The sequence below is a fragment of the Xenopus tropicalis genome, chromosome 1, assembly GCF_000004195.4.
Source record: "Xenopus tropicalis strain Nigerian chromosome 1, UCB_Xtro_10.0, whole genome shotgun sequence".
NCBI classification, from domain to species: Eukaryota; Metazoa; Chordata; class Amphibia; order Anura; family Pipidae; genus Xenopus; species Xenopus tropicalis.
The window spans coordinates 181,232,587-181,258,511 of NC_030677.2; the positions used below are offsets into that span (position 1 = coordinate 181,232,587).

General features: G+C 37.2%; 1 protein-coding gene across 2 annotated transcripts in view; it reads right to left on the bottom strand.

Annotated features, from left to right (window-relative positions):
- The window catches only part of xrcc4 (X-ray repair complementing defective repair in Chinese hamster cells 4), a 151,971-nt gene extending 130,885 nt beyond the window's left edge, over positions 1-21,086 (bottom strand). The window contains exon 1 of one of the 2 annotated variants that reach the window (NM_001113080.2): positions 21,005-21,036. The gene's annotated coding sequence lies outside the window, so the exon portion shown is untranslated. Of the gene's footprint in view, positions 1-21,004 lie in introns of both variants that reach the window. The other variant, XM_012970791.3, reaches the window with a different exon arrangement.
- Positions 21,087-25,925: the final 4,839 nt, after the last annotated feature.

A 25,925-nucleotide genomic window follows, 5' to 3' on the forward strand; every position in this document is an offset into this window, starting at 1 on the left:
CAGCAGTCTTTTTCATACTGTTTTTTTTTTCAACTTACAACAAAAGAAAATGTTATTGATGTCAAATATTCCACTAACCGTTTTAAGACCAACATCTGGAGTATCTGTGCAAAATAACCCCCTAATGTGAATTAATAGCATATTTATTTGCCCAAAATAGCTGCATACATCAATGACGGAGTCCCATGGTACATATATTTAAAAAAAAAAAAAAAAAAAGGAATGATTCAAAATGCATAAAATATATAATGCTTCAAGGCTAAAATGTTTGCAATAGGAAAAAAGGTAGGATGAGCCTGGTAGCAAACAAAATATTTATCAAAATATCTCAAAAACTATAACAATAAAAATAATAAACCCTAAGGGCCTATTGATTATGCAGTGTATTATTCATGATGGAAATATAGCATAACACTGTGTAAAATAAATGTAGACCTTATAAAGGTCTGCCCGGTCGCCATCTTAAAGCCATTATTGTAAAACATTATTTTTATGGCATTAACAATTAAAGGAACAGTTCGGTGTAAAAATGAAACTGGGTAAAACAGATAGATTGCACATAATAAAAAATATTTCTAATATAGTTAGTTAGGCAAAAATGAAATCTATAAAGGATGGAGTGGGCAGATGTCTAACATAATAGCCAGAACTCCACTTACTCCTTTACAGCTCTCTAACCTCTTAATTAGAGACTTTGGGAGGGGGGCCACATGGGACATAACTGTTCAGTTAGTTTGTAAGCACAAATGCAAACTAACTGAACAGTTATGTTCTATATGCCAACCCCCCCAAGTCATTGATTGGTTACTGACTGCTAACAGCTTAGAGAGCTGAAAGCAGGAAGTAGAGTTCTGGCTATTATGTTAGATATCTGCTCACTAACTATACTGAAAACATTTTTTATTTTGCACAGTCTATTTTAACAGTTTTTACACTGAACTGTTCCTTTAAGCTTAATGGGAATAAAATCAGGCGCCAAGTTTTTCAGGTGATGCTTGATGTGTAAAAAAGAAGTGCAATAATTGGGATGACCGCCACTTTTCACACAACATTTTTAAGCTTCTCCCAGTGCCTTTTTTTTGTTTACCCATTAAGCCTTATATATGTGTTATAGCCCTGTGTTTATGTGTTTTATATATATATATATATATATATATATATATATATATAAAACACATAAAACCACCCCAAACCCCCCAGAAATGTGCTCAAACTTTAAACAACCTGCCATATTTGTGTGGTCTCAAAATGGGTGTGGTCAAAATATTTCACCATGCTACGTGCAGCATTTCTTTTTGTCCCTCTTTCTATTTTTCAAATGTTGGAATGTATGCATGCTCCTGCCAACTTGGTGCAATATGCACTGCAAGGGAGCCCTGGAATTATCACCACATTGAAAGTGGTGACAGGCAGTACTGACTAGCACCAAAGGGAATAAGATGCTAATATTGGTATTAATGCTGCTTGCCATGGGATTTCTCCAACAAAATGCTAATTTGCATCCATAGTGAAGCATTGCTTGGAAGTTGCAATGTATTTCACCCACTATAATGCTGGAATTTTGGAGAAAAAATATGGTGATTTGCATCCAAAAAGCACATTCTGCACTTTGTTTTACTATGCATAAAAATATGGTCTATGATGCTTTTATTTTTTTGGTGACAAAAGCACAATTCTACATATCAGTGCCTCTAGAGAAGCCCTCTAAAACCTTGCAAAATTCATACAACTTCAAGTGTTCAATGATAAAGCAGAGCAGAATAGCAAAGAGGAGGCAGATATCTATGGGAAGCTTGTTCTCTTATACAAAAGACCTTTTTGAAATATAACTCTCATAATTTTCCTAGCACTCCCGATAACCTTAAACTTCAGAGATGTCTTTAATACTAGTTGTAGGCTTTGACTTTGGAAAATGGAATTGTCTGAAGTAGAAAATTACTTGTAAGTATGTAGATTATAGGGTTTAAAAATGAAAGAAATGTCAGTTTATGGGGAGGAAAAATAAATCATGGTAGTGATGTGCCACTGTAAGACAGAAAGAGCATTTTAGTTAAATGCTCATAAACATAACAATGTAACATCTTCCAGAAATATAAGGGAATTACACAGAGAATGGTTTCATGTTTGAGTTGGGAAACATTTAAAATAGTTTAGGCCATTTATAGAGAAATAACTGTTTATATAACACTTCAATAATGTTCAAAATAATCAGTTCAAAAACATGCCGCAACCTGCTAATATGGGTTCATACAAAAACATAGCACTTTTCCAAGCTAAGTGATAAAGAAAAGCAGTTCTCTTTATGGCACACTGTTGGACATGAAGCTTATGAATTCACTGTGGAGATATTCGGCACAATTTAAACATTCATAGTCTCTTGTGAGTAAGATAATAAATGAAATACACTTGGACTTATTTATTAACGGTGGGAAAATCTGTACCTCTGTGCTCTTCTCACCCAGGTGCCAGAAAAAATGATGCCTAAAATGTGAAAACAGTCATGTTGACCAGGTAAACTCTTCTCATTCGTGTGTAAGGGAAGCATTTATGCCAAGAGACATCAGGGTTTTTATTGTTGCCATAAAAAATGTAAATCAAGACTGTACGTGTATTGAAAAATTCAAGTGTAGTGAAAACAATTAATGAGACTGGTAACTATATAAAGGCAAATGGATATACAATAGAAGCCCTTGTACAACTGCAATTTACACTGTGGCTGCAGCTAAGGGAAAGGGTTTTGAAGGTTAGAACTGAACTCCCATATTTTTATACTTCTACCTAGGGGTTACAAAATCACTTGAAAATTCAGGACACCTTTGGAAAATCCAGCTAGAAGGGCTACATTGATTGCAGTTTAATTAAAAGGCAACATGCATTTATTAGATGTGTCCCTGAAGTGTCAGGTGATGTGGTAACCATATTCTACCCACTCTAGCAGGAAATGGGTTTGGGTGGTCCAATAGAGAACCTTAGACAAAGGTTTTTTTCCCCTAGCCCTACATAAACACATGGCCCCAACCATCTAAAAGTGAGTCTAGGAGCTCCACCCAGAAATTTTTTAAAACTAAAGGGCACATTTACTAATCCACGAACGCTCCGAGCATTCGATTTTCGGCTAATTTTCCGTACTTTGCGACAAAATTTGTGCGACAAAATCGTATTGTCGCGCCGAGTACGAAAGTTTTGTATTCATTCAAGCTTTGGTATCGTGACTTTCCTTGGGCCAGGTTGGAGCTGCAGAGTGCCATTGAGTCCTATGGGAGGCTTCCAAAATCATGCACAGAAGGATCAAATTCAGAAAGGTTTTCCTGCATTTTACGATCGTTTGGATACAAACTTGACTTTCGCATCGCCAATACGATATTATCGTGACTAATACGATTTTTTTGTAAGCATATTCGTGATATTTGCGATCTTAAGAAATTATCGTATCCAATCCGAAATTTATCCCATTCGGGATTCGATCTCGTGTTTTCATGAATGCGCCCCTAAGCCAATAGTATAAATATAAGAAACACTTAAAAAAGAATAGAAATGTTTTTTCCTTTTCATTATGGTATTGTCCTATAATTAATATTGCCCTTTTGGTCTCTTACAGGTAATGCTTTCAAATGTTTTGAATATTTGAATTAATTAGGAAAATTCTAAAATGACAACACACAAAAGTATCAGAATGTGGCGATACAGGAATTTTTCAAAGATCCTGCCTGGAAAAGCAAGCAATTTTATGCCATGTCCATATCAACCTTGGTCACGTCCAGTTACATTCAGACAGGTAGCCTATCTGCCACAACACCACTGATACTGGAGCAACCTCCAAACCATGTTCCCAGGCCAAACAACTACAACAAATTACAAAGCTTTACTCTCTTCATATCTGCTGCAAGCTCACCATAGTTTGATCAGAATGAGACTTATATATGTCTCATTTTGCAATTACGCCAGACATTTAAAAACATGCAGTGTATGTAAGACAGTATCACATACCACAATGGTGAGCAGAATTCATTTTAAGAGATATAAAAGATACAGGAATATAGTGACCTGACTCCAGGTCTATAAAGGCAGGTTTGCTTGGGGGTCCAATAAAACAGAGACAGAAGAAAATAATAAACAACCAAACCAGATATTTTAAAACTTTAAGCTATCGAGCTAACTTTGCTATCAAACTAAATAATACACATGGGTTGTTCGTTAATTCCAAGACAACTGCAGTTTCCAGCCATGAACATCCTTTTTTGTGTCTCAAAAAACTCTTGCTGAAAAGTCACATTTTCACAAATATGTGTTATGAAATAATCAGTTTCCTACATGAACGTTTTCTTTGATTTTAAGTCAATAGTTTCTCCCATTACCTTGAAAACTTCTGAGTAAGTGCCAGACTGTAATCACACGTCTGTTTATTTGATTGTATGCATAACATGTACACATCCTCGTTAGGCTTCACAGGGAAAAGGTTTACACTTCAGGTTTTAAATGTTTGCACTGGTTTAAAAGGATATTGCTCCAGTTTTTTTAAGACTTTAAGACTTTAACCATATATTTAAAAGTGTCAAAGATTTGATTTGATTGCTCATAATAGTAATAAATGGCGGGATAGGGATCTCATTAAAAAGATGGAGAAATTAAGAAGTCTATTTAAAAGGCAGTGAAGATGTAACTTTGCAGATTTCACCTTTTTCCATATTTGTCTTAAAAGGCTATAATGAAAAAAACTATTATTTCTAAATAATTCTTACAAGACTTCTTTTTCTTCAAAATTTTCTTTTCTCTTCTTTCTTTGTTGATATAATTGAACAACTAATGGTTAATGTAAACTATGTTAGACACTGATGGGTACAAAACAGGGAAATTGTACTGAAGTGCTACCCTGTATCGATCCCCCAACTCCAAGTTAAATAATTAGGTTTTTGTAAATAATGGCATACCATGTTCTAAGAAGAGACTTTATAAGTCTTTCAGGTTACTATTAAACTGATAAAGATAAATGCCCTTTCAACAGAAAAAATAACAAAACATAAAAAGAGGCGAAAGAACTTAAAAGCAGTACTAGCTAGGGTGTGGAATAGGGCTATCCCCTTCTACTGCCTATATAGCCCAGTGTGTATATGTATTATTATTATCATTACTAATTAACAGCACTTACAACAGATTTAATGGTAATTTTAGTGTCAAGGTAGTGTAGCAAAAGTAAGAATGGTCCAGTGAAGATTGTTACCTTAGAGATAATTACTGTGGTGATCCCTGGGTTTCCCTCCTCACAAAAAGCGTATGTTATTATGTGGTTTCACTTATTATGCCCATCCCCTTAGACTCCTCTTACCCCTGTTCACACTGAGGTGCCACTGATCTGGCCACATTCTCACTTTTGCCAGGGTCGATGTACCTGTAAAGAGTGTCAAGTTGGGGTGTTTCTTGAGGACACAAGGGGAAAGGAACCAGAAAACCACTAATCAGCTATTGCCAATGTCCACAGGGATACCAGGAAAACTCCCAGTGGGCCCTCCTGCTTCTAACCATTTACCCTAAATCATGGTCATTTCCTATTTCTCTATGGGAACAAATCAACTAAATATAAAAAAGAATAGATTATAATATGTAAAGATAAAAAACTAGGAAGTGGATGAAAAATAGTTTGAAGAGTGGGCCCACAGTCTAAGGTTTTCTGGTGGGCCCCTGGCATTCCAGTCCAACACTGGCTATTTCCCATGAGAAGCAGAACCCCAAAACTATAAAACATTACCAAAACATAAACATGTAAAGATCTATGAGTTTTATTTACCCTTTAAATAATGTACCTTTTTAATACACCTTTTTTTTTTAAATATTTATTAGCCTTTACCTGCATTGGTGTTTTTAAAGTTCTCCTTAAAAATAGTTTTTTTCAGCTTGTAACTCTGCTCTTCCTATAGCTTTGGGAAAAAAATAGTGACACTGACATCACTGTGTTTTTCAAGAAGCACCTGCACTTCAACTCCTTTCTATGAACACACACACATTCTTTATGCCTTATAAAACTACAAAGCATTTCCTGGTCTATCATCACCTATCCAGCAGTGTAACCTCACTTCATTGCCATTTTTATGCAACAAAGTTCCTCTACTTTTTTGAAATATGTTTCAGAGGAGTTCTAATCATTTGGTTCACTTCCATCTTGGGGAATTTTCCAACACCTGCAATGTTGCTGTTGCATGATTTATTTCAACACAGTTATTTCCTCAGCTTAGCGTTTTTTACTGACATGTGGAAAACTGCTTTGTTTTGTGTTATTGTGATATAATTAATCACATTTGAACTGATGTCATCTTTAAATATCCAGTTCATTTAAAGCAAACAGAAAAGGTCATAATATTGTAGGTTAACAATACATACGATCAACACATTAAATCAAAAAGGGTGATTTATCAAAGATCATGATGTAAACTGTATTCGTCCTTACCAAAACTAAATTTTTTATTTTCTTTTCACTTCTTCTCACCAGCAGTTTTCCAGTGATAAAATTTCAAAGCTCAAACCTGCTAAGATCCATGCAATCCAGTGGGCATGTCGGCATTTGAATGTAAATCTTTCTATTACTGTACTTTCTATCACTGCACTATACTGGCTATACATGGCAGATTTTGTTGTGCAAAACGAATGATCTTTGGATGATCCAATAAAATGTTCTACTTATCGTTTAACTGATGGGGCACAAACCATCATAAAATTACAATTGTTTCGACAACATTATCTCAACCATCATATTTAAAAAATTGTTCAGTGGATGATCACATAATCATCATTAAACTAACGTTCAGCACTAATGTTTTTATTTTGAAGTAGGGATGCACCGAATCCTCTGCCTTTTTCTTAAGGATTTCTGAATCCATGGTCCTGGCCGAACCGAATCCAAATCTTAAAAATCAAGTGACTTTTTATGACATAAAAACAGAAGCTGAGCGAGAGCGGTTCTTTTTTCCCCTTTGTTGGCTTAATTTGCAGATGCAAATTAGGATTCGGTATTTGGCCAAATCTTTCACAAAGGATTCGTGGTTCAGCCGAATGCCAAAATAGTGGATTCATCCCTATTTTGAAGGGTTACGTTAAATGTGAAAGTAAAAAAAGGAACATATTGGTTAATGTATGTATGTATGATCTTACAGGCAACATGACAAGGATATGACAAAAGTCTCCTCACGTATTGTTAACCAAGGGAGGCAACAAAATCTTCCCTTGTATGGTCAACTTTGCTCAAAAGTAATCCTAAACCCAGTGCTAATCTTGACAAATACTGTTGGGTATTTTCAAGCTCAAGAATATTCAAGTAATAACTTATTAATACCCAGTAACAACAAAACTTGAAAAAAGTTATCTTCACAAAAAAGATACATTTTTCTTTTGACACATCTCCCTTAAAGCAGGGGTGTCAAACTCAATTGCACAGGGGGCCAAAATCCAAAACACACTTTAGGTCACGGGCCGAACAGGATAAACATTTATTGAACACACATTCAGTTGTCTTTACTTAATCATAATACTTAACCTTTATTGATTAATCATTAAAATAGTTAATTATTTAAAATCATCAAGTGAGTTCTAAATTAATTGATCAACGATAGAAGTTAAACATACTCAATTTGGACCGTTGAATTCATTGTAATAACCATTTACTCTCGGTTATATAGTTCAATTAATTAAAGAGCATGATTTGGTATTGCCAGGTGTAGGGACCAATTTCATAAATATATACAAGTTATTTACAAGAATGATCGAGTCTGCAGCCGGATTATTACTGTTAGTTCAGAGGATATTCGTATTGTGCACACCATACTAGCTGAGGTAAATACTGTCAATACTGCAGCTAGTATGGTGTTAATTATTAAAAACAATAATGATAAAATGATCTCGCGGGACAGATATACTGTAATTACACGCCGGGCCGGATGTGGCCCGTGGGCCGCGAGTTTGACACATATGCCTTAAAGGAGAAGAAAGGTTAAGTCACTTGGGGGTGCCAAAATGTTAGGCACCCCCAAGTGACTTAAATCGCATACTTTTTACCCCGGGCTGGTGCCCCTGTTCAGAGAGAACAGCACCAGCCCGGGGTAGCTGCGAGCGCTTCCTCTTCCTTATTCGCTGCGTGCGCATGCGCAGTAGAGTGAAAAAGCCGAACTTAAACATAGAAGTCGGCTTTTCACTCTACTGCGCATGCGCCGGCCCACGGATTTCGCCGGCAGCGCGAAGACGGAAGGAGGAAGGCTTGCTGCAGGTGCCCCGGGCTGTTTTCTCCTAACAGGGGCACCAGCCCGGGGTACAAGGTAAGCGGTTAAAGTCACTTGGGGGTGCCTAACATTTTGGCACCCCCAAGTGACTTAGCCTTTCCTTCTCCTTTAAAGTGTCAAAATCGGAATTCTGTAGTTACCAAAGATTAGAATGAATCAATAAAGTATTCCACATTAAGACTATAACTATGTTATAACTCAAAGCTCCAAGCAAATAACAGTGTTATGTATTATGCATTTAAGATCAAAACAATATATAAGCTTATGACTTATTTGATTCAGTTTTTAAAATGCCAGAGATTTTTGCATGGAGCAATTCAGGAAAATGACACACATTTTACTCACGCTGGTAAAACGATATAATTTAAATCTCAAGTCCTACTGTATATTCAGTAATTGTTTACTCTGATGCCAGCGTGACAAGTGAAAAATATATATTGCTTTAGAAAATAAAATTACTTGTAAGGTACAGTATTATTAGGAAAGTGAAACATCACTTATGCTCTTCTGAGCTCTGCTTGATATTCTCAAAAATGTCAGCCAAGGCATCTTTGTCTTGTGATTTAAATGTACACACTGTATGAACCATGTATAAAAGAGAAAACATTTTTGGCTACAGTCTTAAAATTAAAGAAAGCCCACTCTGATAGCTTCACTAAAAAAATACAGTTAGCTCTTTGCTCCTCAATAGAGAATGTCGGCACCTGCAACCAAGGCAATTTGGAAGGAAAAAATGAATAACAAGAAGAAAACTCATTTTTGCTATCAATGACACTTTGTTTTAAGTAGCAGCAGTAGACTTAGCAGAGTTGGCTTTCGAACCCCATTTGACAAAACATAGAATATTCTTTGTAAGTTCATTTAAAACATGGCTTGTTTATTCAGAAGATACTGTGTAAGGCAATTGTTCCTTCAAAAGTCCATCAATAGCAAATCAGTTAACAGCTGATTTTTTTTTCCTTTAACATTGCTTAATTTAGATTACTAAAGCCAAAGAATTAGGGAGATAAAGAAATCTGTAGATAAACTCAATCCTCAACTGTTACAGACATTTGAATAATCCACTGCTTAACCCAGAGAGAGTGGGATGTGAATCTCTCCACCTGCAAAAAACCCAAGAAATCACTCTCTTTCTTACATGGTGAAGTGCTGACTTGAAGTGTGACCTTTTGGACCCATAGGGACAAAGCAGGGATTTTACTTGGAACTATTTTGGTCATCTATTTTATGAAATATCAAACACAGTACCTTTGTTATATTTTTAAATCCATTTCTAACATGTAGGACATACTTATCTTTGAGACGGGAAGTCTGTTTATCAAGATTCTTATTTTCGTGGTTTTAAAGGTTTTTGAAATCACACAAAAAAATAATAAATACCCAGTAACAACAGAACTTGAGAAAAGTTTTCTCCAAAAAAAGATAATATTTTTTTTTTGACACATCTCCCCTAAATACATTTCGTAGGTTATAATTATTATTATAATTATTATATTATAATTATTATATTTATAATTATACATACGTAGGTTATAATTATCTTTGAGACGGGGAGGTTAGTTTATCAACATTCTCATTTTCGTGGTTTTTGAAACCATGAAAAAAATAATTTTCTCTTAAGCGAGTTATTAAAATAGTCTTTTAAAAAAAAAACTAAATCTGAAAATCTCTACCTCTATACACATAATAAATGGTTAAATAACCACATCATTTTTATACACAAAAAATATGCATCGTGGAAAAAAAAATATGAACGTTAGTAAATGCCCCACTTAGTTTGAATAACTTTTAAAGCTAATTTTATAGCAGCAGTATATGCACATCATGGCCTTTAAAAATTATATTCACAGAAGTTATTTTGGTACAATTTTAGAGCTGTAATCTTTGCTATTTTAGGGTTGCTAATTGCATTTGATTGCCAAGCTGAAACAACTATCCTTGGAATTAACATCTGACTCCTCAATGATCAATACAAAGCTAAAAATCTCTAGGATTAGCAGCACTGATAAGAATTCCAGTAAAGTTAGATTTAAAGCAAAGTACATTAGCCATATGTACTCTCCTTCCCCTTTTTGTTGTGTAAAGGTCTGTATTCTTACAAAGTGTTACAAATTATAACTTCCACCATTTACAGAATGTTTCGCATAGAAAGTACCTGTAGAATTTATGCACTATGAGCTTTGAAATATTAACTAGTGCAAATAAAATATTACATTATACTGTTTACATGTCTTTTTGCTAGAGGGTCATGTAAAATATACAACCACTATGAGAGAGGGATTTGATTGTAAATAAACATAAGCCAAAAGAAAAGCAATTAAATTACACACCAAATACTCTAGCACAGGATAGGATGAACGAGATTTCTGCTATAATTTCCATTCAGATAACATGTTCAGTGTGGTTGTCACAGAATCAAATAAATTTATCCTTCAAATGTTAGAATTTACTAAATTGTTTCCTGTATAGGATCATAAATATATTTTTTTATTTTAGTAGAAAAATCAAAGTAAAATCATGGTCTATATAACAATGGATGGTCTTTTTTTCCTGCTAAAATATTTCCAGCTTTAAAGTACTAACCCCATATTGACTTATTGAGGATATAAATCCTAAGCATAAATCATACTAAACTTGGAGAACTCTTCTGAGCACTTTTGCAGTGTACATTAATGTTTCATTCTGTTTCATTTTCATGTTAATACTGCTTTACTGGAATGGCAATCTGGAATGGCAATCATTTGAACCTTCATGGCAGCCCTACGCCTGCTACTTGTGCCTGCACCCGAATGAATGGAATACGCTCGGGTGCAGGTACATGTAGCCGATATACGCATGAAAACGCGAGACTTTGCATTCTCTCGCGTTTTCATGCGTATATCGGCTACATGTCCTGCACCCGAGCGTATTCCATTCATTCGGGTGCAGGCACAAATAAGAACTTGTTGCCAAACATGTGACCAGCTGTTTACCCCTAAGTGATTATTTATAAAGGAGTTGTCCATGATCACTAACTATGAGCAATGTTTCCTTTGAAGGGGAAATGTATACCTATATAAATCTGTTTTTCCAGCTCAACCAAAATAAATCCAGGTATGGGATCTGTTATATGAAAACACAGCATCCCGAAAGCTCCAAATTACAGAATGGCCATCTCCCATAGACTCCATTATAATCAAATAATTTACACTTTGTTGTCACTGTTTTGGCTTACAGAAGTCCATTTGCAGGCTTTATGGTAATCTGATTATCTACGTTGCAAGAACTAAACATGGAGCAGCTTTAATTTCCCTGACTGCCCCATTTAGCTTGAGAAATAACCCACTGTCACAATGTATCCTGACAAAGAAAGGTGAGGCCCTTGAAAGTTGAGGTGGTAATGGTTGAATACATGGGTTAATTTATTTTTTTTCTGTTACAGAATAAGGTTTGGCACCCAGAGAGTGACACCACTAAAAAATATTGTAATAATTCCTAAAATTTGAAAATGTAAAATAAGACATTGTTAATCACAGCTTGATCAATCTTAGACAACCTCACAATCAGCCATAGTAATGGAGCATACACATTTAAACCATGCTCAGGCCAGTCTATATGGGCTGACACCACAGACCAAAGATTGCCAGGTAACATTGGTTGCTATAGAGGGGCCTAAGGCAACAGATGGTTGGACCTATACAGAATCAGATGGTTGAGCCCAGGCACAATATAGATTAGTACAGGTATAGGATATATTATTCAGGAAGCTTGGGTAGGCTAGATTAGGGATATTTCTGTAACTTGTGTGCTAAAAATCATTTCACATTAACTACCCAATAGGATTGTTTTTCCACCAATATGGATTCATCCAGCTTAGTTACCATCAAGTACAAGCTCCTGTTTTATTATTACAGAGAATTAATGTTAAAAATTAGAATTATTTGCTTGCAATCGAGTCTATGGGAGATGGCTTTCCTTTAATTCAGAGCTTTCTGCATAATCAGTTTCGTAATTCAGAGCTTTCTGGATAATGAGGTTGCAAATAAGGGATCCCATTCCTTTGAGCAAATTGTATTTTGGATACAAGCAACTATAAAAGACAATATTTTACCTTATGACAATATTTTATGTATTTTATTTTCTAAGTTATGAAGGGCATATCTAAAAGTTGGACAAGCTCTCTGTGCATACTTAAAGGAGAAGGAAAGGCTAAGTCACTTGGGGGTGGCAAAATTTTAGGCACCCCCAAGTGACTTTAATCACTTACCTTGTACCCTGGGCTGGTGCCCCTGTTAGGAGAAAACCGCACCAGCCAAGGGTACCTGTAGCGAGCGCTTCCTTCTGTGTCAAAATCCATGGGCCGACGCATGTGCATTAGAGTAAAAGCCGACATTTTTGTTAAAGTTCAGCCTTTTCACTCTACTGCGCATGCGCAAGCGTGCGAAGGAAGAGGAAACACGTGCTGCAGCTACCCCAGGCTGGTGCCCCTGTTAGGAGAAAACCGCAACTGCCCGGCGTAGCTGCAGCACGTGTTTCCTCTTCCTTCTTCGCACACTTGCGCATGCACAGTAGAGTGAAAAGGCTGAACTTTAACAAAAATGTCGGCTTTTACTCTAATGCACATGCGCCGGCCCAGGGATTTTGACACAGAAGGAAGAAGGAAGCGCTCGCTACAGGTACCCTGGGCTGGTGCGGTTTTCTCCTAACAGGGGCACCAGCCAGGGGTAAAAGGTAAGAGATTAAAGTCACTTAGGGGTGTCTAAAATTTTGGCACCACCAAGTGACTTAGCCTTTCCTTCTCCTTTAATAAAAAAGGTTAACTATAAAAAAAAAACTATGAATGGAATTTCAATGTTATTCTAAAACGAAAAACTGAAATAAACATTAGGGTATTTTCAGCCTCTCTCAACTATAGTACTACCTCCTTCTAGTGATCACATCTTTAACTCTAGTATTGCTAGAGTTTCCATAAGGAAACTTGGAACTAAAAAACTTTCAAAAAGTAACCACTTGAACATGACTCCATGTTAATCCTCCTGTCTTCACATTGAGCATCTTCACACAGATTACACCACTGGGCAGGATTTAGTAAAGACATTATCTAGACATAGCGGCTTATGGGACAAGTGGATAGTGAAAATTAATCCTGTGTAGACAGGAAGGTCGGTCTACAGAGAGTACTTAAGCTGGCTGAAACTGAAAACAAAAGAAAACTATATGAATAAATGGCAAGATGATAGGATAACTAATAAACAATAAATACTATTCTTTACTTATTAATAAAAGAAGTGGTAAGCACTATGCACCAGGTTGCCTGTATTTTTTAACTACGGAGAAGTGTTGAATTGCCCATCAAAACATCACACAGACATGAGAATCAATTGAAGATGATACTGCTCCCCTTTTTATGCAATAAGCATACCCACGGCTAACAGTCACAGGTAACTCCCCTTGAAAATAATGGTAAGTAATCAGTGACTTTCTAAACAATATACAGAAAAAAACTAACCTTAGAGAGCCAGTACAATTGTCAATGATCAATTGCTTTCTAAAAGACAAACTTGTTTGCAAATAACTACTGTGTCATCTTCTTAAAGGACATGTAAACCCTACAAGTGGGTTACAGAGGAGAAGGAATCCTACGTGATTAAGGGGATGCTACAGCCTAACTATTAACCTTTAAACAACAGGAGTGGCACATATTTAAAGATTTCAAAGAGGCCATTCACTGATTACATTTTTTGTGGAGGGTTGTTTATATGTCCTTTAAAGGAGAAGGAAAGGTTAAGTCACTTGGGGGTGCCAAAATGTTAGGCACCCCCAAGTGACTTAGAACGCTTACCTTTTACCCCGGGCTGGTGCCCCTGTACGGAGAGAACAGCACCAGCCCGGGGCAGCTGCCGGCGCTACCTGCTTCCTCCTCGCTTGCGCGCGCATGCGCAGTAGAGTGAAAAGCCGAACTTAAACATTAAAGTCGGCTTTTCACTCTACTGCGCATGCGCCGGCCCACGGATTTCGCCAGCAGCGCGCAAAGGAAGGAGGAAGCGGTGTCTACAGGTGCCCCGGGCTGGTGCTGTTTTCTCCTAACAGGGGCACCAGCCCGGGGTACAAGGTAGGTCATGTAAGTCACTTGGGGGTGCCTAACATTTTGGCACTCCCAAGTGACTTAGCCTTTCCTTCTCCTTTAACTGTGACTGTGTATTTTTCTCTATTTGCTAAAGGGAGGAAAGAAAAGGCCAGTAACCCAACAGTTGTAAAAGCGGGATGGGGTTTGTGCCCATGAACAATGTGTGCTGTGAGCCATCTTTCCAATTGCCTGGCCAACTGCGTCCACATGCATTCCCATGGATGCTCGTGCTAAGTAAATTATCACTGTTAGGGATAAGCAACCTCCACATTTCCACTACTGCAGAACAGTGACCAGCAGATCCTTGCCAGATGTTGGGAACTGATGTGTAATAAGTGCTAGCAGGTTTGCAGAAGAAAACCATTTAATGTTTGAGGTCCTGAACAAAGATATTTGAGACCCCGTGTAACATAATGTCACATACTATGACATAAGGTGAAATACTGTCCTTACAAAATAAAGAGTAATTTAACTAAACAATTTAGTCCCAATGGCATCACAAATCTCAGTTAAATGTGGAAAAAATAATACTATATTAACATAGAACAGCATTTTCAGCTTTATGTATAACATCCCCAAGCAGCTCAGCAGCCTTACTAAATATTGCCCTAGACAGGCCAGTAATACAGTTTGTTATGCCCAAACAGTAAAGCGACACAATTTAGACTGACCATATCAGCTAAAGGTCTGCAGGGTCAATGAGGCCTTAAGGTGTGTGGCATTCAAAAGGTTACAGATACCATATGTCTTTACAATGAATCTAGGAATATGTGTGACAGAGATAGTGTGTACACTGCTAAGATATGCAGCACATTATTATAACAAGCATTATTAAAATGCAATATAATTATATTATAATAATAATTATAATATAATTTAAATGCATAATAAACGACTATTTGAATTGCCTTGAATACATTATTAAAACCTAAAATATGAGGCATTCACACAAAAAATATTTCGGGTATCTCATCATTTTCACAAGTTAAATATTTCATCTTCTAGTGACAGTATCTACAGAAACATCTGGCAGACCATAAAAGGTCACTGTGCTGAAGTAAAATATTTTACGGTTCTTGGTTTGCGTGAATCCTACAGTTTAAAGACTTAGGAAACACCTTTTGAAGGTTGGGACAAACCCCCTTCCAACTTTCCCGCCTGTGACTTTGCTATGCCATGCCTTCTCCTCCAGCAGTCAGTATTTACAGACTTATGCCTGCTTCGCCCTGCCGCTTCATACTATAAATATATCTATAATTACCAAAAGCTCGCCAGGTCAGGTTGGGAGCATGTGTTTTAAGGACGGGTGCAGGTTGACATTTATTTTTTTTAGTTCCGGTTAAATCAAAAGGTGCTCAAACAAGTTATAACTGTGTTCTTGTGTGATGGGTTTTTTCCACCAAACAAGAACCAGGACTTAAAGAACAAGTAAAGTGCTAGAAAGAATACCTCTCCATTGAGAGGCATACCTGTGGTGGTGTTAAGCATTACTTCATCTCCTGCCATTGTCTATTAGTTTCTGAGATCACACGCCTTTCTTAAAAAAAAAACAAAAAACTCTTACTTCAGGAGTAAAAATTCCCATAATTCAATGCTTGATCACTAAGACCAAGACCGGCGAGTCTGCGCACTTGTGCTGTCTGGAAGGCCGTGCATGTGCATTAGTGAGCACACTTCAACTCAATGTGCACGGAGTGCTCGTCCTCTAAGGACACGCATGCGCTCTTAGTTCAGTGCTGCCATCTTTATTACGTCTGCAAAATAAAGATGGCGGCGCGAATAGAGAAAACTTTTCTGAAGTTACGGAATGCGGTACTCGTAAAGACGTTTTGCTGCATTCTACATTAGCCATCAGGTACACCTTGGGGCCCACTATTAAACAGGTTTATATGGAGTTCTAGCATTTACTTGTTTTTTAACTGGCCTCATTCTTCTCTAAAAGGACTGTTTCCACAGAAGCACACTGAAACGCCACAAGCAGATAAAATGCTGCATGTCATATTTATCTGGGTTCAGTGTTTAAGTCCCATAAAGAAGAATGGAATTGTGAGGTAGAACAAAAAAACCAATGGCACATGGAGCCAGTTAGAAATGCTCTAACGGGGCATAAGTTACTATAGGGTTTACTAATAAAGAGTGGGCAATTTTGAACCTAGGAAGTAACCAATGGCAGCCAATCAAATGCTTGTTTTCATTGTTTAACCTGCAGCTGGTTAATAAAACATATCACTGACTGGCTGCTATTGATTACTGCCCATGTGTAAATGTGCCCAGTGTTTATAAATGGGATTAATATCTTGCAAAAGTTATGTGGGGGTCAAACATATTAATAAGAAAAATTATTGAGCTTTTGCTAAAAAAAATAAAAAAGTAACTGTAACATAAAGTCCTATAGGATATAAAAAATTGTATTACGTAAAATAATAGCCATACTCTCAGTCCATTCAAAAGCGTAATAATTGGTACAGTCTGGACTCAACTGATATTTAGAGGGAAAATATAAAAAAAAGGAACATGGAGTACATTTATATCTGGCCACAAAGCTCATGAAATAATCTAAAGGTTCAACTTGACATGCCAATTGAACAGGTCAAGGAGCAAAGGGACTCCACCACACACATCCTTAGGGCTGAACTCCATGAGCGCTTTTGTCGGATGGTGTCAGATTGACAAAACGCATCTCACAAGTCAGATGTAGTTGCATGGGTCAAAATATAATGGGACTGAAAAATCTGATGTGTAAACTACATGTAACTTTAGCAAGACTTTTTTTTCTCATTGAAATACATTGATTGTCAAAAACATAAGAAAACATTCAACTTTATCTGATCCGACATTACATTACAGCTGTGGAGATCAGAATTTGTAGGATCCTACAAAATCTCGTGCTGTTGTGCACTGCCGCGTACTGTTGCATGACAAGATCAGATAAAATTTAACCCACAAAATCTGATCAAAATCTCCCATGGAGTTTAGTCCTTATGCTACCAAACTGAATAATCAAAAAAGATACTGTTTAAGAATTTCTGCACAAATAATTACATTGTACCCAAAAACAATATATATTCTAATAATATATATTCTAAAGAATTGAAATTAGTAGATATGTTTTTTTAAACAGAACTCAAAAATAAAAACAACAAGCCTCTGCAGGAAAAGGAAAAGCAAAAGGAAAGCAAGCCTGGCTGCCTGCCAGTAGTATATATCACCTATAAAAAGAACTATAAGCACTTGAGTTTTCAAAGACAACTAAAAGTTCAAAAGAGGCAAAAGAGTCAGTGCCTAAAATACAGATGTATTGGTCCAAATAATAAGGAAATTATTTAATGTCAAAAGGGATCATCAATATATGCAGATCCACACAAACTGCATCAGCAAGAAATAGAAACACTGGTCACAGGTCAAGCTCACCAACACAGACTGGAAAACCTTCAGCCTTTATTTATCAATCCCTGACTTGATAATAGCACCGCTCTGCTGAGCCCTAATACTCCACCAAAATTAATGGTGTTCAGCTTTTCAAAGGTACTGAAAATACTGTGACAAACTGGATGGTGGGAAGCGGGTTAAGTTAAGCCTTTCTATGTTAAGAAACAGGTGCTTTTTTTTCTTGAAAAATAGTCACATACATCTAAACATAGACCAGGGTTTGTATAATAGCATTCCATAAAGAACTGAAGCTGTGCTGAAGTCAAAAAGTAGCCCTACTCCTTATTAGGTACATATAATAAAGGAACAGTAATACCCAAAAAAGAAATTATATCAAAAAATTAAACTATAATGTACTGCTACCCTGCACTGGTAAAAGCTGTATATTTGTTTCTGAAACACTAATAGAGTTTTTTTTTTATAAATACCTTGCTGTATAGCCATGGGGGCAGCTATTCAAAAGGAGAAAAAGCACAGGTTATATTGTGGCTAACAGATAAACAGTGAAATACAGCGGTGTCTTATCTGTTATCGGTTATCTATGTAACCTGTGCCTTTTCTCCATTTTTCCAGCTTCAATAGCTGCCCCCATGGCTACACATCAGCTTATTTATATAAACTATAGTAGTGTTTCTGTAGCAAACACACCAGTGTTGCCAGTGCACACAGTAAATTATATTTTAATTACTTTAAAACACTTTCATTTTTTGGTGTTACTGTTCCTTTAAAGGGGAAGGAAAGGTAAAAACTAAGTAAGCTTTATCAGAAAGGTCCATGTTAATACAGCCATAAGCTCTCACAGAAACACTTGCACTCTATCAAACAAAGAATTTCTGGTCTCCTTTTTTGTAAACATGTTGTTCTGGTGTCCGACTTCCTCTCTCAGAAAAATCCTTAATTCCCATGGCCAGAGTCTATGCAGTTCTCTCCTCCTCCCCCCTCCCATAAAAATGCTCATAACTCCTTCCCCCCTCCCTTAGGAATGTGTGATCTGAGCTATAACAGCTAGACTGCAAACAGGAAGCTATTTAAAATGGTAGCTGCTGTCTTAAGCAAACAGAGAAATCTTCTAGGGCTCTTTACTCAGGTCTGGCAATGCTTTCTGCAGAATAAATATATTGTTCCAGGTGGCACTAATGTGTTAAACCTATTGGCAGTAAAATGGCAAAATGACTTTCCTTCTCCTTTAAGCAGTAACCTAGCTAGTCTGATTAGTTGTTGGTGGTGGTTGGTTGCAACAGTAGTCCCAATTTGCAACACATTACAGTACTTAAAAAAATGGCATTATTGATTTGTTTACAGTTGTTACAATAATTATTATAAGGATTTGAGACATTTATTTATTGATACGTTCAACCAGTTATTTTAATTTTTTAGGTAGGCTGGCTAGTTTTTATTATTTATGCTATAAATCCTGGCAATATATACAAACTGGTATAATGTAAAACAAATATTTCGTTTATTTCAGGGCTGTGGAGTCGGAGGCAATTTTGGGTACCTGGAGTCGGAGTCGGCAAAAAAAGAACCGACTCCTACTAAATTTAAATGGGAATAAAAAAAAAAATAAAGCAAGTTTAAATGTCCCAGTTCACAAACAGTCATAATTAATTACTTCTCTGCTATAAGAATAAAGCCCAATGCACGCAGTGCATAAACAAACACGTTGAGTGACCATGAAGCATGCTTTTCATTGACTGTATGAATGTATAAAATACATTAGCATATTAAAAACAGAGTCGGAGTCGGAAGTATCAGAAACTGAGGAGTCGGAGTCGGAGAATTTATCTACCGACTCCACAGCCCTCGTTTTATTTATATATTACTTTGTATGTTACTTTGTTTAAAGAAGACACATTTCTGTTGTGTTTTCCCTTAACAACTCTTCTAAACTCATTCACTGGTACTGTCCATACCAATATTACACTGGATACATTTGTAAAAGTATTAAGCATCCACAACAGTCTACAGTTTTTTATAAGATGTTTTTTTTACCCCTTGTCAGAGTATCACTGTCAAAGGCTGGGCTGTCCAACTAGAACCCCACAGGCCAGATGTGGCTCTCCAAGAGATCTTTATGGCCCCTATGTTACTAAAAACTTCCACTGACCCCCATCATCATTATAACCTGGCCCAGAAATATGTGGTATAGGGAATTACTGGCCCACTATATTTAAACAGCAAGATGGCATTAAACATGCTAAAAGTTAAAAGGGGTGAAACCCAGAAATAATAAAAAATGTTTTTTTACATTTTAATGTAATACTATTGTTTGTAACAGTTACCTAAGCCTCGCCCCCTGTTCTCCTGGCTGACTACTTTGAGAAAAATGTAACAGTAGTCGACTGTCCAAAGCCTGCCTTCAGCCTGCACTCTCGAAATCCCACAATCCCATGCACATGTGATGTCAATAAGAAAAGCAACTTCACAGTGCAATGCAATTTGTAACATCAGTGCTTTAGTCCCTCCTCCCCTGCCAGGATTTCAAATGATGTAAAGATAAAAACTGTTTTGCAGCTGAATTTCAGCAGTTAAAAATTGTATTTATTAATAATTTTCGAAGGAACAGATTACAGGGGTTTCTGTCTTGTTTGGGGCTCTTTAACAAATTGGTTTGGAAGGCGTTGTTCCCCTTTAAGAAAAATGGGTTTAAAGTTATTTGTAAATGTAAATGCTACTGACAATGTGATTGTCCCTTACTATTCTCTGTACTACTGGTTGGACTCCTGAAACAATGTTGCAGAATCCAGCTGAATGAAAGACCAGTGAAAAGGCATGGCAGAAAAGAACAAACACAGCTTTTAATTACAAATGACTTTAAACATATTGACAGTTTTTAATGAATGCATTTTAGCAAGCTGCATATCATAAAAATAGGTCATGAGAACTGGCTGATGGTCAGGAGACGGCTGCTTCTATGCAGTTGGTCGGAATTAAAACTAGAGGTAAAAAATAATTAAATTAAAAATAATATTTCCGATAGACAGAAAGCAAACAAAAGGAATTCTGGGAATGAATTCATACACAGAAAGGAAAGCTGGTTGATTTGAACACCTGCAGGGTTCATGGCACACTGCTGCTCACCCAAGTAGAAACTGCCGTGTGCCACACTAATAAATCTCTATTATTTTTCACTATAAGTGCATACGCCACTGCTTTTATTCTAATTTTAATAAGTATTACGATAGTCATGCCCACCATTGCTTCCTACCTCTGTAACGAAAGGAATTCCCTCGCAACTTCCGTGTTCCTACAAAAGCTGCAAAATAAAACTGCCCAATAGGAAGCGAAAGTAGCTCAGTGACATCACCTGCCCTAGCAACAGACAGAAATCCAGAATCAGTGACATAACGTAGTTCGGAGCTAGCGGGAAGAATGAAGGGCGGCCGATCGTCCAATCAGTGACGAGCGGAGGTGACGTTTTCTGCAGGAAGTGTGATGTGGCTGAGAAGGAAACACTATGGTGAGTTTTGCTGAAAAGCCGATGTTATTTAGGGTGTAGTATCTTCAGCCGGTGGGATTGTTTAGTTCCAGCTGCGCTCCGTAGCTTCGGTTGTGTGTTTTGTTTGGGGTCCCTGGGTATCAGTGGGAGAACCTCCGCTAAATACCTGTAGGTTGCACATTAGAGCCCTGGGCAGCGCTCTATATGCTCAAGGGTTGTTCTTGTAATGTAAAATTATAGCTCAAGCAATTGGAGGACGGGTGGCTAGCGTTGCATGGAGGTCCCTATGGTGCTGAGCCTTAGCGGGCTGTGTAAGTGCAGCATGCCTGGCAGCATCTTGCCTGTAGTAGCCGAATATGTGTATTCTATAATAAATCATTTTTCAACCAAAACAATTTGTAATGAAAGTGTCATTCTGAGAGACGTCCCAATGTACAATTGACAACAGTTTTGCAGTTGTTTTAAAGTTAATTGTAAGTGTAAGTGCAATTGAAGCAGGATTTGTTTTAGCCCTATCTTTTCTCTTGTTTCGGGAGTCAGTACAGCCAGACAGCTTGAATTGAGCATTACATTTACAAATAACTTTAAAACCAATGAAAATATTCAATGTGTATTAGTAAGGTGCTGTTTCTTTCATTAATTTTTATTTAACTTTTTTTGGGTGTGGCTCCTTTTTAAAACAAAAAAAAAAGTTAGAGTCACTGGTGGCTCCATATGTTACCTGATACCCAGGGCCAGTACTGGTGATGGCAGAAGATTGCAGCAGCCTGGGGTACTTCTGTATGAGCATCATGTCACAATTATTTAATCCGTACCTTCTTGCTTCTGTTGCCCCTGGCCAGTGCATGCACAGCGAAAAAGCTTTTGGGTGATGGCGATGTCGCCAAGCGAGCGGATCTTCACCCGATATCCCCACCTACGGGTGGGCGATATCGGGTAGCAAGGGACTTAAAAAAAAAATAATCCGATCGTTTGGCCCTGGGGCCAAACGATCGGATTACATTTGAGGTTATGGGGCAGTGGGATCGGTGACCGCATCAACGAGCTGATGCGGTCCCCGATCCGACTGGATTTTCTAACCTGGCCGATCGAGATCTGGACAATTTCAGGCCAGATATTGGTCTGCCAGGCCGCTCTGTTCTGCCCATACACGGGCCGATTAGCTGCCGAATCGGTCCAAGGGACTGATATCGGCAGCTATAGTCGGCCCGTGTATGGGGGCCTTTACTCTGCACTAATAAAAAGGTGTGTTTTTGCTTCATAACTACAGTTGATATAAATAAGTTGCTGTGTATCCATGGGGCTAACCTTTCAAGCTGAATAGGGAAAAAAAGCAAAAGTTTACACAGCAGATATCATATAAATCGTGAAGAATACAGTGGCCTTCTCACTGAGAAACAGGGATCATCCATGGCAGAACCGCAGTGCTGTACAATCCTACAATAAACTCAGATACACACAGGGAGGACAAGTGTTATAATAAATACAATAAATAAGTATAAATACACAGAGATTGTGTCATGTGGTGTGAGACACAGTAGAAAGGAGGTCCCTGCCCCTAGTGCTTACAATCTAAGTTGTTATTTCTAAACTAGTATTTATCTGTTTGTATTCTCTACACACACGTGAAACAATCTTGCAATCCAGCTAACAACTCATTAAAAGATGTGAAGTTGTTCTGACTCTTGTTAAGCGGGCCATTCATGTTGAGATCCGCTTGATGGTGAGGTTGCCAAACAAATGTTTGCCTAATTTAGCCGACAGTGCGCACAGTCAAAGTGTACTGATCTGATTGTCTGGCTCCTGGATCATAAAAGGGTTATGCAGGCTGTTGGTACCACATCAATGTGCTAATGTGAGCTTCGTAGTAAAAGTCAGACCCAGAGAACAGAAGTATAAAGAAACACTGCTTTAAAGGAAAATTATTATTAATAAATTTTTAACTAAAAAATCTATTCTACCCTCCCCCAATAATTTCCCTATCCTGAAAACCATTTGTTATTTTGAATGCTTTAGTAGAAAGAAAATACCTGTAAAAAAACTTGGCTTCCTGTCATTTGAACAAAGGCGATATGGCGATGCCGGAAAAGTATCAGTAGATGCATCAACTATCGGCGATCGATTGATTGAGCCTAGCCTGACTTCTGTAGGAAGGAGTCAGGCTAGGCTCGATCAATCGATCCCCGCATAGTTGATGCATCTCCCGATACTTTCCCGGCATGCTGTATCGCCTTTGTTCAAATGACAGGAAGCCAAGTTTTTTACAGGTATTTTCTTCTAAAGCATTTAAAATAACAAATGGTTTTCAGGATAGGGAAATTATTGGGGGAGGGTAGAATAGATTTTTTAGTTAAAAATTTTAAGTGTTACTTTTCCTTTAAATTACACAGTTTTTCTAACATATCTAACTTTCTAAAATCTTTAAAGGACAAGGCAACTCAAAATTTCCTTTTAACAGTGCTATATAGAAGCTGCAAATATGGTGTATTTCACATTTATGCATTTTGTACTTTCAATACCCATTACAGGTATAGGACCCATTATCCAGAATGCTCAGGACCAAGGGTATTCCGGATAAGGGGTCTTTCCATAATTTGGATCTCCATACCTTAAGTCTACTAAAAAATTAATACAACATTAATTAAACGCAATAGGATTGTTTTGCATCCAATAAGGATTATTTATATCTTAGTTGGGATCAATTACAAGGTTCTGTTTTATTTCTACATAAAAAAAGGAAATCCGTTTTAAAATTCTGAATTATTTGCTTATAATGGAGTCTATGGGAGACGGGCTTTCCGTAATTCGGAGCTTACTGGATAACGGGTTTCCGGATAAGGGGTCCGATACCTGTACTACTTTTATTTATTTTTAATATCATTCAGGTGGATTTAGACATTTGACATTTATTTGGTATTCATTTTAAATGCAACTTATAGAAAAGCATTATTTAGTAGTTTAAAGCCTGTTGCTTTGAGAATTCCAGATGCAAATGTCTTACTTTATCTAGGGTCCTGTACAAAATTATGGGCTTTATCCTCACACTATGGAATGATAGTCTCTTCATATGTACTTTTGAATTATGTCCACCTATTTACTCCTTTTTTTCTGCATATATACCCATTATTGGCATTTGAGAAAGCAGGAAGCAAAGGAAGGACGAGGGGGCAGTAATGACAGAAATATTTGCCAGATGTCACTGTGGGAGCTGCAGGCTCACCTTGGGTCATGAATTGTATGCTCACTCAGTTTTTTTTAACTGCTAGCTGATTATTTTAGTTATAGTTATATTACTTAATGGGTAATGGGTCCTTGATCATTTACAAATAAATTGGTGGATCATCTTTCACATCAGTTAATTCTAATTAGTTGATTTGCTTTAACACTTTAGTCAAAGACTAAAGTACCTCTTCTAGACCACATTACATTTTATGGCCTCCATTCTAAACATGCCATAGTGTTGTGTTATAATACTGATCCAGATTGCTAAATACTCTTTATTTCCAGAATTCGAGAGTCTATATTGTCGGAATTATGTCATGTTTATATTATTATTATTCCAATTTCTATTTTAAAATGCATGTTTATTAAGCTTTATCGATTAGAACAGTGATCCGCAAGCAGTGGCATTGGAGCAACATGTTGCTCACCAACCCCTTGCATGTTGCTCCCAGTGGCCTCAAAGTAGGTGTTTATTTCTGAATTTCTGGCAGGGTGGAAAGTTTTGATTGCATAAAAACCAAGTATAATGCCAAACATATAGGCTGCCAGTCCATAGAGGGGTATAGCTCTTATTGGCACACCCAAAAACCTTGTTCAGGCTTGTGTTGCTCCCCAACACTTTTCCCATTTATATGTGGCTCACAGTATAAAAGGTTGGGTATCCCTGGGTTAGAAGGTGACTAAAGTCCTAGAAAACTTGGATTATTTTAGATATTAGATTACATTATCATTTTTAAGGTCAGTGACTTTTATTCACGTGCTTCACCCCTACACAGACAATATTACTAACACCTTACAATATGCCCTGCCCCTTTGATTACATGGGTTGATGTGGAATATAAATTGCCATGGCAGGCCATTTCGGGTGCAGAATAGATTACTGTGGGTTAAATATTCTTTGCCCAGCACTTTACTAACTAATAAAATGTACATTGGTCCTGTGTGTAGGGTTTCCACCTTTCCTGGGGGATTTTAACAGATAATATCCCATGTTGTAATTCATAAGAATATAACTTTAAAGAGAAGGAAAAACATTTTGGCATTTTACTGCAAATAGATTACATAGTTACATAGGGTTGAAAAAAGACCAGTGTCCATCAAGTTCAACCCATCCAAGTAAACCCAGCACACCTAACCCACACCTACCAATCTATACACTCGCATACATAAACTATAAATACAACCACTAGTACTAACTGTAGATATTAGTATCACAATAGCCTTGGATATTCTGATTGTTCAAGAACTCATCTAGGCCCCTCTTAAAGGCATTAACAGAATCTGCCATTACCACATCTCTAGGAAGGGCATTCCACAACCTCACTGCCCTCACCGTGAAAAACCACCTACACTGCTTCAAATGGAAGCTCCGTTCCTCTAATCTAAAGGGGTGACCTCTGGTGCGTTGATCGTTTTTATGGGAAAAAAGAACATTCCCCATCTGCCTATAATCCCCTCTAATGTACTT